Consider the following 10403-nt stretch of genomic DNA (forward strand, 5'->3'; position numbering starts at 1 on the left):
AAAACAGTTTTTCAGCAAAGAAAATTCCGTCCACTAATTTGAATTATTCTGCAAATTAGGACAAGATCCTCATTAAGCAACCAGTTGAGCAGTCCAGTTGAGGGTGAGAAGGAAGAGGCAGGGGATTCCTTGAGAGCCTAGCAGAGAAGGAGGCCACATGCCATCACAGAAGCAGGCAAAAATAAGCAGATGGCACAGGCTCCTAATCACCCCTGCCCCATTCCAAGGCTCTGGCTGAACGCTGTCCAACAGAAATATAATGCCAGTCACATATCTAATTTTAAATTTTCAAGTAGCCATGTTAAAAGGAGAAGAGAGAGCAAAATGAAACCAGTGACATTAAGAATGTATTTAAGTTAACCCAATATGTTCGAAACATTAACATCTCAACCTGTATAATTTAAGCAGGGAAAAAATGACGAATGGGGGTATTTTACTGTTTTCTCCTAAGTGATTTAAAATCAGGTGTGTTTCTTTCACCGAAGAGGGCATCTCTAGTAGGTCAAGCCACATTGCAAGCGCTCCGGCACTCAGCGGCCACCTTCCGGGGCCAGCTCACACGAACTTCAGGCTGACGGTTGGTCTTTAAAATACCTAACTACGTATCGGAGGACGGGGGGAAAGACCCAAGTCCAGAAAATTTCACCCAATCAGGGTGCAGGCGCGACCTCTCGGGACCAGCCAGAGCTTTCCAGCTGGACCACACCCCTGCAGTGACCGTCGCCGACAGGAAATTCACGCTAATGGGAACTGACAGGTCTTCATTCTTTAAGGGTGGGGACAAGAAACCTCCAGTCCGGGCCGTCTCGGTGTCCACAATAAAGACAGGAAACCATTCGTGAGCGTCCTAGACGTGAGCCCCGCGCCAAAAAATAATAATAATAATAATAACGGGGTGGGGAGAGAAAGTGACCTGAAATTAATGAGCCAAGGGCCCAGCGAGCATCCTTCCCGCCCCCAAACCCAAGGTACTGGATTGGTGGGGGGTGGGGGTCCTCGATCACCGGAACAGACACAAATAGTACGGGAAAATGTATATTTTTTAGTTAAATATCCAGAGAGAGGGTGTTTTGTCAACCGAAACACATGCGGGGATGGGGCGCGCGGCGGCGCCCCTGCGCCCCACTTGGCGGAGACGCGCCCCCCCGCCGCCCCCCAGGGAGGGAAGCACCGGGACCCGCCCGCCCCCGTCGGCGCGCCCGCGGGGGCCCGGGCGGCGGCGCGCGCTCGGGCCGCCCCTGCGCCGGGGCCGCGCGCCCTTTGTGGCCGAGCCCCGCGGCCCCGGGGCCGCCGTTCCGCCGCGGGGCGGCCGAGCGCGCGCCCCTCCCCCGCCCGTGTCCGTTACCGGCCGCGCGCGAGCACGAGGCGGCGGCGGGCGGGGGCCGGGCGGCGCGCGGACCGGCGGGCGGGCGGGCGGCGCGCACCTACCTGCGGGGACGGCCGCGCCGGCGGGCGGGCAGCAGAGCGCGGTGAGCGGGCGACGGCGGCGGCAGCGGTGGCCTGGGCGCTCGCTCGCAGCTTCCCTCCGCGACCCGGCGGCGGCGGCGGTGGCGGCGGCAGCGGCCTTTGCGTGGCGCCCTCTGGCGGCCGGAGGCCGCGCCCGCCGCCCGAGAGACGCCGCCATTGGCTGCGCCCGCGAGCGTCGGCGCCGGGGGCGGTGGCGGCGCCACGTCGGGCCGGGCGGCGGCGGCGGTGGCACCGGGAGGCGGCCACCCTCGGCCCGGGCCTCCGGGGCCGCCTCCGAGGCGGGCGTGCGGTCCGCGCCGGGCTGTGTCCGCGGGGCGGAGCCACTGGAGCGGCCGCGCGGCTCCCGGAAGCAGCGGTCCAGGGAACCGATTAGGGGTGGACGTGCGGTTCAAATGGATGCGCGCCGGACGTGTGTTTTTCTGGACCGCGCGGCCCCGGAGCAGAGGCTAGCGGGGAGTTAGAACAGCGTCTCACAGGGAACTGACCTCGTTTCGCGTGTCGGGAGGTGCTTCCCCCGAGACACTGTTTATTTAGCAAGTCCTTAGCTGGTGCTCCTTACTCTCCGGCCTGTGAACTGTTTGGAGCCTGTGGACGTCGTTGTCCTCTTTCCTGCTGATGGGGAAGAGCACGGAATTCAGTGGCGACTCTGACATGGACGGCTAGAGGGCCTGGCTCCCGTCCTTCAAATCTCTTCCCCCCTCCCCCAATGACACCTCTTCTATGTGTATTTTCTTGTTTCTTTTTTTACGATTTTTTTTTTTAATGTGTACCTTTTAATTTTTTTTTTTCCCACCAGAGCATCACTTTATTGTTAATCTGTCGTCAACAATCTAAAACTTCTAATAGGTACCGCCCTATCCTGGTGATGTGGACCTTTTAAAAAGTCTTGAATTTGTTAGAATGTTTTATGTTTTGGTTTTTCGGCTTCAAGTCATGTGGGGGTCTTTGTTCCGCACCCCGACCAGGGATGGAACCTGAAGCCCCTGCACTGGAAAGCAAAGTCTTGACCTTTGGACCACCAGGGAAGTCCCCCATCCACCTGTATTTTCAACAGCCAGCAGTGCTCGGGGCTCTAGCGGTGGACAAGGTCGAGTCCCTGCCCCATAATGGGGTGCGGAGTGGCAGTGGGAACCCGCCAAGATGCAGAAAAGATGGTTCTGGGCGGTGAAAAGCCAGGAGACAGGTCTGGATAAAGAGACCGCGCTGGGAGAGTCTCTCTTAAAATGGGGAGGGACGCTTCTGGGAAGGTGATAGTCTGCAGAGCTGAGGAAGGCGCTCCCAGCAGAGGGAAGCTGGAGCTTGGTGTCAGGGGAACAGGAGGGAACTCTTTGGCTGGTGTGTTTGAGGGCAGTCAGGTCTGAGTAACCGAAACGGGCCACTGTTTGGAATTTGGAGCTTTTTCTGCGTGGTGCTACTGAGTCTGAATTGGGAGTGACATGATGTGATCTGCATTTCAGGAAGTTCTCTGGGGCTATTGTGCTGAGACTTGGCGTAGTAGGAGGAACAAGAGGGGGAACCAGAAGGCTGCTGGGTGGCACTGACAGTGATCTGGGTGATGTCAGTTTATAAACCTGGTGTACTAGCTCAGGCTGCTATAACAAGATACCAACAGACCTGGAGGCTTAAACAAGAATGCATTTTCTCAGCGTTCTGGAGGCTGGAAGTCCAAGATCAGGGTGTTGGCAGGGTTAGTTTCTGACGATAACTGTCTGCTTGGCCGGCAGAGGGCCACCTTCTCTCTGTGTCTTCACGTGGTCTTTCCTCTGTGTACAAGCCTTTCTCTTCCTAGGAGGACACCTATCATATTGGCTTGGGGCCCCACCCTTTTGACTTCATTTAAGCTTAATTACCTCCTCAAAGGCCCTGTCTCCAGATACAGTCATGTCAGGAGTTAAAGTTTTAACATATGAATTTGGAGGGGACACAATTCAGTCTGTAACACCAGGTAAGCACTGTGACAGGAGCATTCAAGGAGAGCTGACCATCTGAGGAAGGGATTCTGTTCATCACTCAAGTCTCAGCTCAGACATCTTCTCTTGGAGAGACCTTCCCTGACCGCCACCTAAAATTGCACTCTGTTTGGTCATCCCTCTCTGGAATGACCTTGCTTAATCATTTGGGTTCTTATTTGTGGTCCTTCTCCTCCACCGTAGGACAGTAGAGACTCATTCTGCCCTGTTCTCTATTCCCAGCTCCTAGAATAGTGCTCACCCTATAAACGTTTCTCAAATGGATGTCCCCAGGTAACTCGGAGCTAAAGTGTGCAGGATGAGCAAGAGGTAACTGGCTGCAGGGGTGCTTGGAGAGAGGAGACTTAAGTCAGAAGATACTGAAAAGGGACTTCCCTGGTGGTCCAGTGGTTAAGACTCTGCACTTCCAATGCAGGGAGTGCAGGTTTGATCCCTGGTCAGGGAACTAAGATCCCATGTGTTGACACAGCAAAAAAAAAAAGAAGAAGAAGATGCCGAAAGGCCAGAGTGGCTGGACCACAGACACCTCAGTGGGGTCCCAGGAAATTAGACAGGATATGAGCAAGGGCCAGGCCCTGAAGGGTGTTGTAAAGCTATATGAAGATGGGCTTCGTTTTGCCAGTACAAGAGAAAACTCAGGGGGATTGTATGAGTTGCCTTTGGCTGCTGTAACAAATCACCACAAACTTAGTGGCTTAAGATAATGCATGTTTACTATCTTACAGTCCTGGCAGTCTGACAATGAGTCTCATGGGCTAAAGTCAAGGTATGGGCAGGGCTGATTGCTTCTGGAGGCTCCAGAAAAGCCTGTTCTCTTGCCTTTCTCACCTTTTGGGGGCTGCAGCCTCCCTTCGCTCATGGTACCTCCCGTCGTCTTCAAAACCAGCAGTGATGAGGGAAGCCTTTCTCAGGATGCACCTCCCCGGCTCTGCCTCCGACGTCAGGTCTTCTCTGGCTCTCCTGCTTTCTACTTTCCCTTGTAAGTACCTTGTGGTGACACGGAGCCCATCCAGATCATGTAGGATGATCTTCACATCTGTCTCATCTATCTATGGGAGAGTTCTTATGACCAGAAGTGTGTATTCTGCTAAGCAAGAGGAGGCAAACCAAGCCTGTTCTTTTTTTAATTAATCTATTTTGTTTATTTGACCATGCCGAGTCTTCGTTTCCGCATGTAGGATCTTTACTGTGGTGTGCAGGCTCACTCGTTGTGATGCGTGGGCTAAGTTGCACTGTGTCTTATGGGATCTTAGTTCCCCAACCAGGGATCGAACCCAAGTCCCCTTCATTGCAAGGTGGATTCTTAAGCACGGGAGCACCAGGGAAGTCCCAAGGCCTGTTCTTTTTATTTTACTTGGCCTCTTCTTTTTAGATGGGTTTTGTTTTTGCTAAGGTGTGTTGCATTAGTTTGTGATCCCAGTCTTCCTACCCACCTTGAATTCTCCACTCCTCTGCATGTTATCCTGTCAAAATTCTCAACTGTATAAGGAGTCAGTATATGTCTATTTTTGGTTGCCTTGGGTTTTCCTTTCAGCGGGGCACCAAATTAGGAGTCTTTGTTTAAGAACCTCATCTGCTAGCACTCATCTGGAAGTGTGGGAGTGAGTTCTTGGACTCTGGGGATCTCTGGCCAGCAGCTCCTGCGCCCTGGCAGTAACATCACTGATGACTCTGTTTTGTGTGTAAAGTTTCTGAAGATTCTCAACTGCAGCTGGCATGCACACATGATAAAAGTGGGTTTTGTCTTATATATTCACATCCTAAGTCCCCTCCAAAGGAAAAAAAAAATGTTCATAATGTTATAAACACCATTCTCTCTGACTCAAGTTCCACCATTCTCTCTGACTCAAGTTCCTCCAAATAAATATGAAGTGAATGTTGTGGCACGAATGTTTGTGTCCCCTCTCTTAAGTTCTTATGTTAGACATCCAGACCCTCAATGTGATGATATTAGAAGGTGGGCCTTTGGGAGGTGATCAGGTCGTGAGGGTGCAGCCGTTATGAACAGGATTAGTGCCCTTATAAAAGAGAAATGAGGGAAATTATTTCTTTCCCCATTGTGTGAGGACACAAGGAGAAGACAGCCGCCTGCAAGCTGGGATGGGGTCTGGTGAGACCCCCCACACATGTCGGATCAGTTGTCATCTTGATCTTGGGCTTCCCAGCCTTCATATCTGAGAAAAAAAAAAAAGTCTCTTGGTTAAGCCACCCAATCTATGGTTATTTTGTGAGAGCAGCAGGTACGAACTGAGACAGTGAACATCTAAGATACAAGCAGTTGGTTAGTAGGAGATAGCGCAGTGGGGAGGGAACTTGGAGTTTGGGAAACAAGGGTTAAATCCCAACTCGCTCCTTACCCATATGGATGGCCTCAGGCCCGCTTCTTACACCTCACTCTTGAGCTCACCGTCCTAACATGTATCTGATAATCCCTCTCTCACGGTGAGGATTAAATAATGTGTACATAAGGCACCTGGCACAGAGAATGGTCAATAATTAGCAGTTACATTTCCCTCAAGGTGTTGACTAATGAATGGAATAAACTTGCCACCACAATCTTGGAGGTGGGGAGGGGCATTTGCACCGGGTCCCACCCCCAGACACCATGAAGCATGCTCCCTAGTCCCCCTACGTTTGGAAAAACTGTTCCTGAGGGGGGCATGATGGAAGGGTGACAGATCTCTTAGGTATCCTGAAGGGGAAAAATGCTTGAGTCACTGACTTGAAAATGGAACCTCAGGGCACTTCCCGGGTGATCCCATGATTAAGACTTTGCCTTCCATTGCAGGGGGTGTGGGTTTGATCCCTGGTCAGGGAGCTAAGATCCCACATGCCTCTTGGCCAAGAAACAAAAACGTAAAACAGAAGTCATATTGTAACAAATTCAGTAAAGACTTTAAAAATGGTCCACATCAAAAAAATCTTTTAAAAAATGATTTAAAGATAAACCCACCATCTTGAGGCTATTATCAATGTATTATCTACAGAAATGGATTCACCACAGGGCCAACCTCAAATAAGAATGAAAATAGAAACAATCTGTTTGCAAATATTATATTTGTTGTTGTTGTTCAGTCATTAAGTCTTGTCCGACTCTTTGCGACCCCATGAACTGCAGCATGCCAGGCTTCTGTCCTTCATTACCTCTCTGAGCTTGCTGAAACTCATGTCCTTTGAGTCTGTGATGCCATCCAACCGTCTCACCCTCTGATGCCCCTTTCTCCTCTTGCCCTCAATCTTTCCCAACATTAAGGTCTTTTACAGTGAGTTGGCTCTTTGCATCAGGTGGCCAAAGTACTGCAGCTTCAGCATCAGTCTTCCAATGAATATTCAAGGCTGATTTCCTTTAGGATTGACTGGTTTGATCTCCTTGCTGCCCAAGGAACTCTCAAGAGTCTTCTCCAGTGCCACATTTTGAAAGCATCAATTTATATACATGTTCCAGAAAAGGAAAACCTTCAATTTTATGGTGGCTCAGAACAGGAAAGGCACATGTTAAATGTTTACTAAATGACCACACAATACTTCGACAAGCTACATGCACAAATTATGTCAGTGCTCCTATGGGAACCTGTGCTGGAACCTACATGTTCAGCATTTTTTAAAATGTAGCGTTATTATATTCCTTCTTGAATAGTCATATGAACTGTGTAATCACAGTAAATCACTGGGACTATACTTCTTACAATACTTTGGCCATCTGATGTGAAGAGCTGACTCATTTGAAAGATTGAGAGCAGGAGGAGAAGGGGACGACAGAGGATGAGATGGTTGGATGGCCTCACCAACTCAATGGATGTGGGTTTGGGTGGACTCCGGCAGTTGATGATGGACAGGGAGGCCTGGCATGCTGTGGTACATGGGGTCGCAAAGAGTCGGACACGACTGAACGACTGAACTGAACTGATACTTCTTCCACATTCTGCTTTGATGAAATGCTAAAATATAAGAAAGATACAAAAGTATAAACTGGATTCCTTTATTTGGCTTTATAGGTATTATATGGATTAGGCATGTGCTTCCTCTCCACTTTCTCTTGGTATTTATCTCATGTTACTCAGCTTTGAAGATAGCTTGCTAAAACCTCCACCCATGGGCTGGTGGCCTGTACATCAACTTACATGTGTGACTAATTGCAGGTGAGGAGACATCCCCACTCAGGGATCGAAGCCAGGTCTTCTGTGTTGCAGGCAGATTTTTTACCATCTGAGCCACCAGGGAAGCCCAGTATAGAGCAAAAGAGCCCTAATTATCCAAGAAAATAAAAGAAGCAGATTAAATAAATAATTGGAATAAGATGAAAGACTTTACTTTTTACTTGTCAGCATTTTTTCCAGGAATTCTTTGGAGTTCCCCAAAAAGGATACAGTGGTAGGAAAGCAGGTTTCAGCCTCCAAAGTGTGTTCGCTGATTCTCAGCCTGAACTTGATACTGTTTGATGCCACAATGAGTCACACAGTTCCTTGCTTTTATGTGGGGAGATACATTTAACATTTAGAAAAAGAATTGCTCCAGTTCCTATTAATAGTAGCTTTGGGGGATGGAGGATCATGAGAAATCCAGGAGTGCTGTCTTCACAGCAGGAATTATTTTCAATTCTTTGCCCTACTTCTTTCTGCCCCAAAGCTGGAAGTACAAGGGTCCCCTTTCCATGTGTTCTGTCTTCCCCTCCATACCTATTCCCAGCTGACTTTTCTTCCCCTATCCACTGATTAATCCAGCCCATGCTTTCTACTGCCTCCAGCCTCTGGAACTCAGACCACCTGGAAATGGTCCTTCTGGAATAGTGGATGGGATCCAGGGAGCTCCATTCATCTGTTCAGCAAATGTAAGTGCCAACTACATTCCGTGTGCTGAATTCTGAAACCTACAGTCAGAGTTCCTACACTCAAGATGCTTAAAATTATACTTGCTATTTGAAGATCCTCCAAGATGAGGGCTTGAGAAATAGACAGTTAGAACAGGAAAGAGCACAGTGCCCCTGGGTGTGCGTGCTGTCTCACAGTCATGTCAGACTCTTTGTGACCCCATGAATTGTAGTCCGCCAGGTTCCTCTGTCCGTGGGATTTTTCAGGCAAGGATACTGGAGTGAGCTGCCATTTCCTCCTCCAGGGGATCTTCCCAACCCAGGGACTGAACCCTAGTCTCCTGCGTTGGCAGATGCGTTCTTTACCACTGAGCCATCAGTGAAGCCCCTATGATGAACCTAAAGCGTAGGTTAAGCGAATGTGATCTGTTGGATGTAGGGTCCAAGATCTTTGTCTTTTAACATGCGAAATTCTCAGGACATGTGTACACGAGGAGGATTAACATGAAATCAGAAGAAAACTTACCACCGACACTGCAGTTTAAAAGGTACTTACTAAAAAAAAATAAATAAATAAATAAAAGGTACTTACTGCCTCAATTAAAGGAAATGGCTGGCAGGCTCCTTTAATCCAACTAACCTACAATAGAGTGTTTGTTTTTTTTTAACATGCTCAAGGATCATAAATTTTACTCAGTCTTTTATAGCCTTTGGCAGAGTGCCAAGGCTTATTAAGAAATTGCAGAAGCCATAAATATAAAAAATGTACAAATTCTCCCTTGAGTAACCACGTGAATGCTTCCAACAACATGTCCAAAGCCATTTTTCCCTTCTGTGAAGTTGTTATAAAATGTACTTAGCACAAATCTACATCTGCTGCTCTAGACTGATTTACAGCAAAATTTTAAATTAATGTATTTTTAAAGACATTTGCAAAAAAGGAATAAATGTGAATAAACTCTAAATCTGAATCATAGTCATCTGGTTGTGCTATAAATTTTAAATATCAATTAAAAAAAAAACAAAAACCTGAGCCAGCTCTGCTCCCTAATTCAGCGTCCGTCCTTCAGGCATGCTATTTAAGGCATGTGTTTTCGTTAGAAAAGACCTTTCTAGGAATATGCGTGTGTGTGTGTGTGTGTGTGTGTGTGCACGTGTTTGTATATGTGTGAATATGCTGCAACCCCCCAAAATTCGTATATTCCACACAAATTTATTATAGGATGGGCTTAAATCTCTCGTTTCTTTTCTAGAACAAATCTAACTAGGTTTTAGGGACTTCTCTGGCAGTCCAGTGGTTAGGACTCCACGCTTCCATTGTAGGGACACAGGTTCAATCCCTGGTCGGGGAACTGGCATCACACAGGCCACACAGCGTGGCCAAAAAAATAAAGTTATATATTTTTTAAAAATCTAACCAGATTTTAAACATTCTTAGGCTCATCATGACTTTGTAAGAGCTCTCTTTGCTCCTCAATTCAAATGTTACTCTTCCTCACCTCATCTACAGTATCAGCAAAGTTGGTCTTGCTTTTCTTCAGCTTTGATCAGAGGAACAGGTTTTACGTTGGCTAATTCATCCCAAGTAAACATTGCAGTAGTTGGCACCTTGGGAGTACATCAAGTTCTGGCAAAGAAGTCCCTCTAACCAGGGGAACCCACAGTATTAGTGATTTACTTACCATTTCAGGGGCAAGATCCTCTTTAAGGACAACCCTTTACTGGTATTTTTTTAATTTTTTTTTCCTGGCTGCACTACTTGGCTTGTGGGATCTTAGTTCCCCAATCTGGGATCAAACTCCAACCCCTGTCATTGGAAGCATGGAGTCCTAATCACTAGACCACCAGGGAGTTCTCTACTGGCATTTTCTTTAAAGTCTATGAATGGATATATCAAGAATTTTTTGATAGCAATGATCTTTAAGTAGGGGGCCCTGCTTAGCCTAGATTAAGGCAGAAGGTAAGTTTAACTTAATCACATGTAAATTCACCTACCCAGGTAAAGCCAGCTTCAAAGTCAGCAAAACCCAGGCTTTCTCCATCACTCAACTTTGTTTGTTACTTTCAGGCACTTCCTCCCTTTATGGAGTCCAAAGAGCTGCTAGCAGTTTCAGACTTATGGGGCGTCTTCTCAGCAACCCCCCCCCCCCCAATATTCA

General features: G+C 48.1%; 1 protein-coding gene, 1 long non-coding RNA gene and 1 other non-coding gene across 3 annotated transcripts in view; 2 read left to right on the plus strand and 1 right to left on the minus strand.

The window, feature by feature from the left end:
• ZC3H7A (zinc finger CCCH-type containing 7A) overlaps positions 1-1581 on the minus strand; it is a 37687-nt gene extending 36106 nt beyond the window's left edge. The window contains exon 1 of the mRNA XM_043914335.1: positions 1429-1581. The gene's annotated coding sequence lies outside the window, so the exon portion shown is untranslated. The remainder of the gene's footprint in view (positions 1-1428) is intronic.
• Positions 788-9397, plus strand: LOC122701411. Its single transcript, XR_006343070.1, has 3 exons — positions 788-968; positions 8182-8792; positions 8829-9397. It is a non-coding gene; the product is annotated as an uncharacterized LOC122701411 (long non-coding RNA).
• Positions 3810-3882, plus strand: TRNAG-UCC. The gene has a single exon. It is a non-coding gene; the product is annotated as a tRNA-Gly (tRNA).
• Positions 9398-10403: the final 1006 nt, after the last annotated feature.

The sequence above is a fragment of the Cervus elaphus genome, chromosome 10, assembly GCF_910594005.1.
Source record: "Cervus elaphus chromosome 10, mCerEla1.1, whole genome shotgun sequence".
Taxonomy (NCBI): Eukaryota; Metazoa; Chordata; class Mammalia; order Artiodactyla; family Cervidae; genus Cervus; species Cervus elaphus.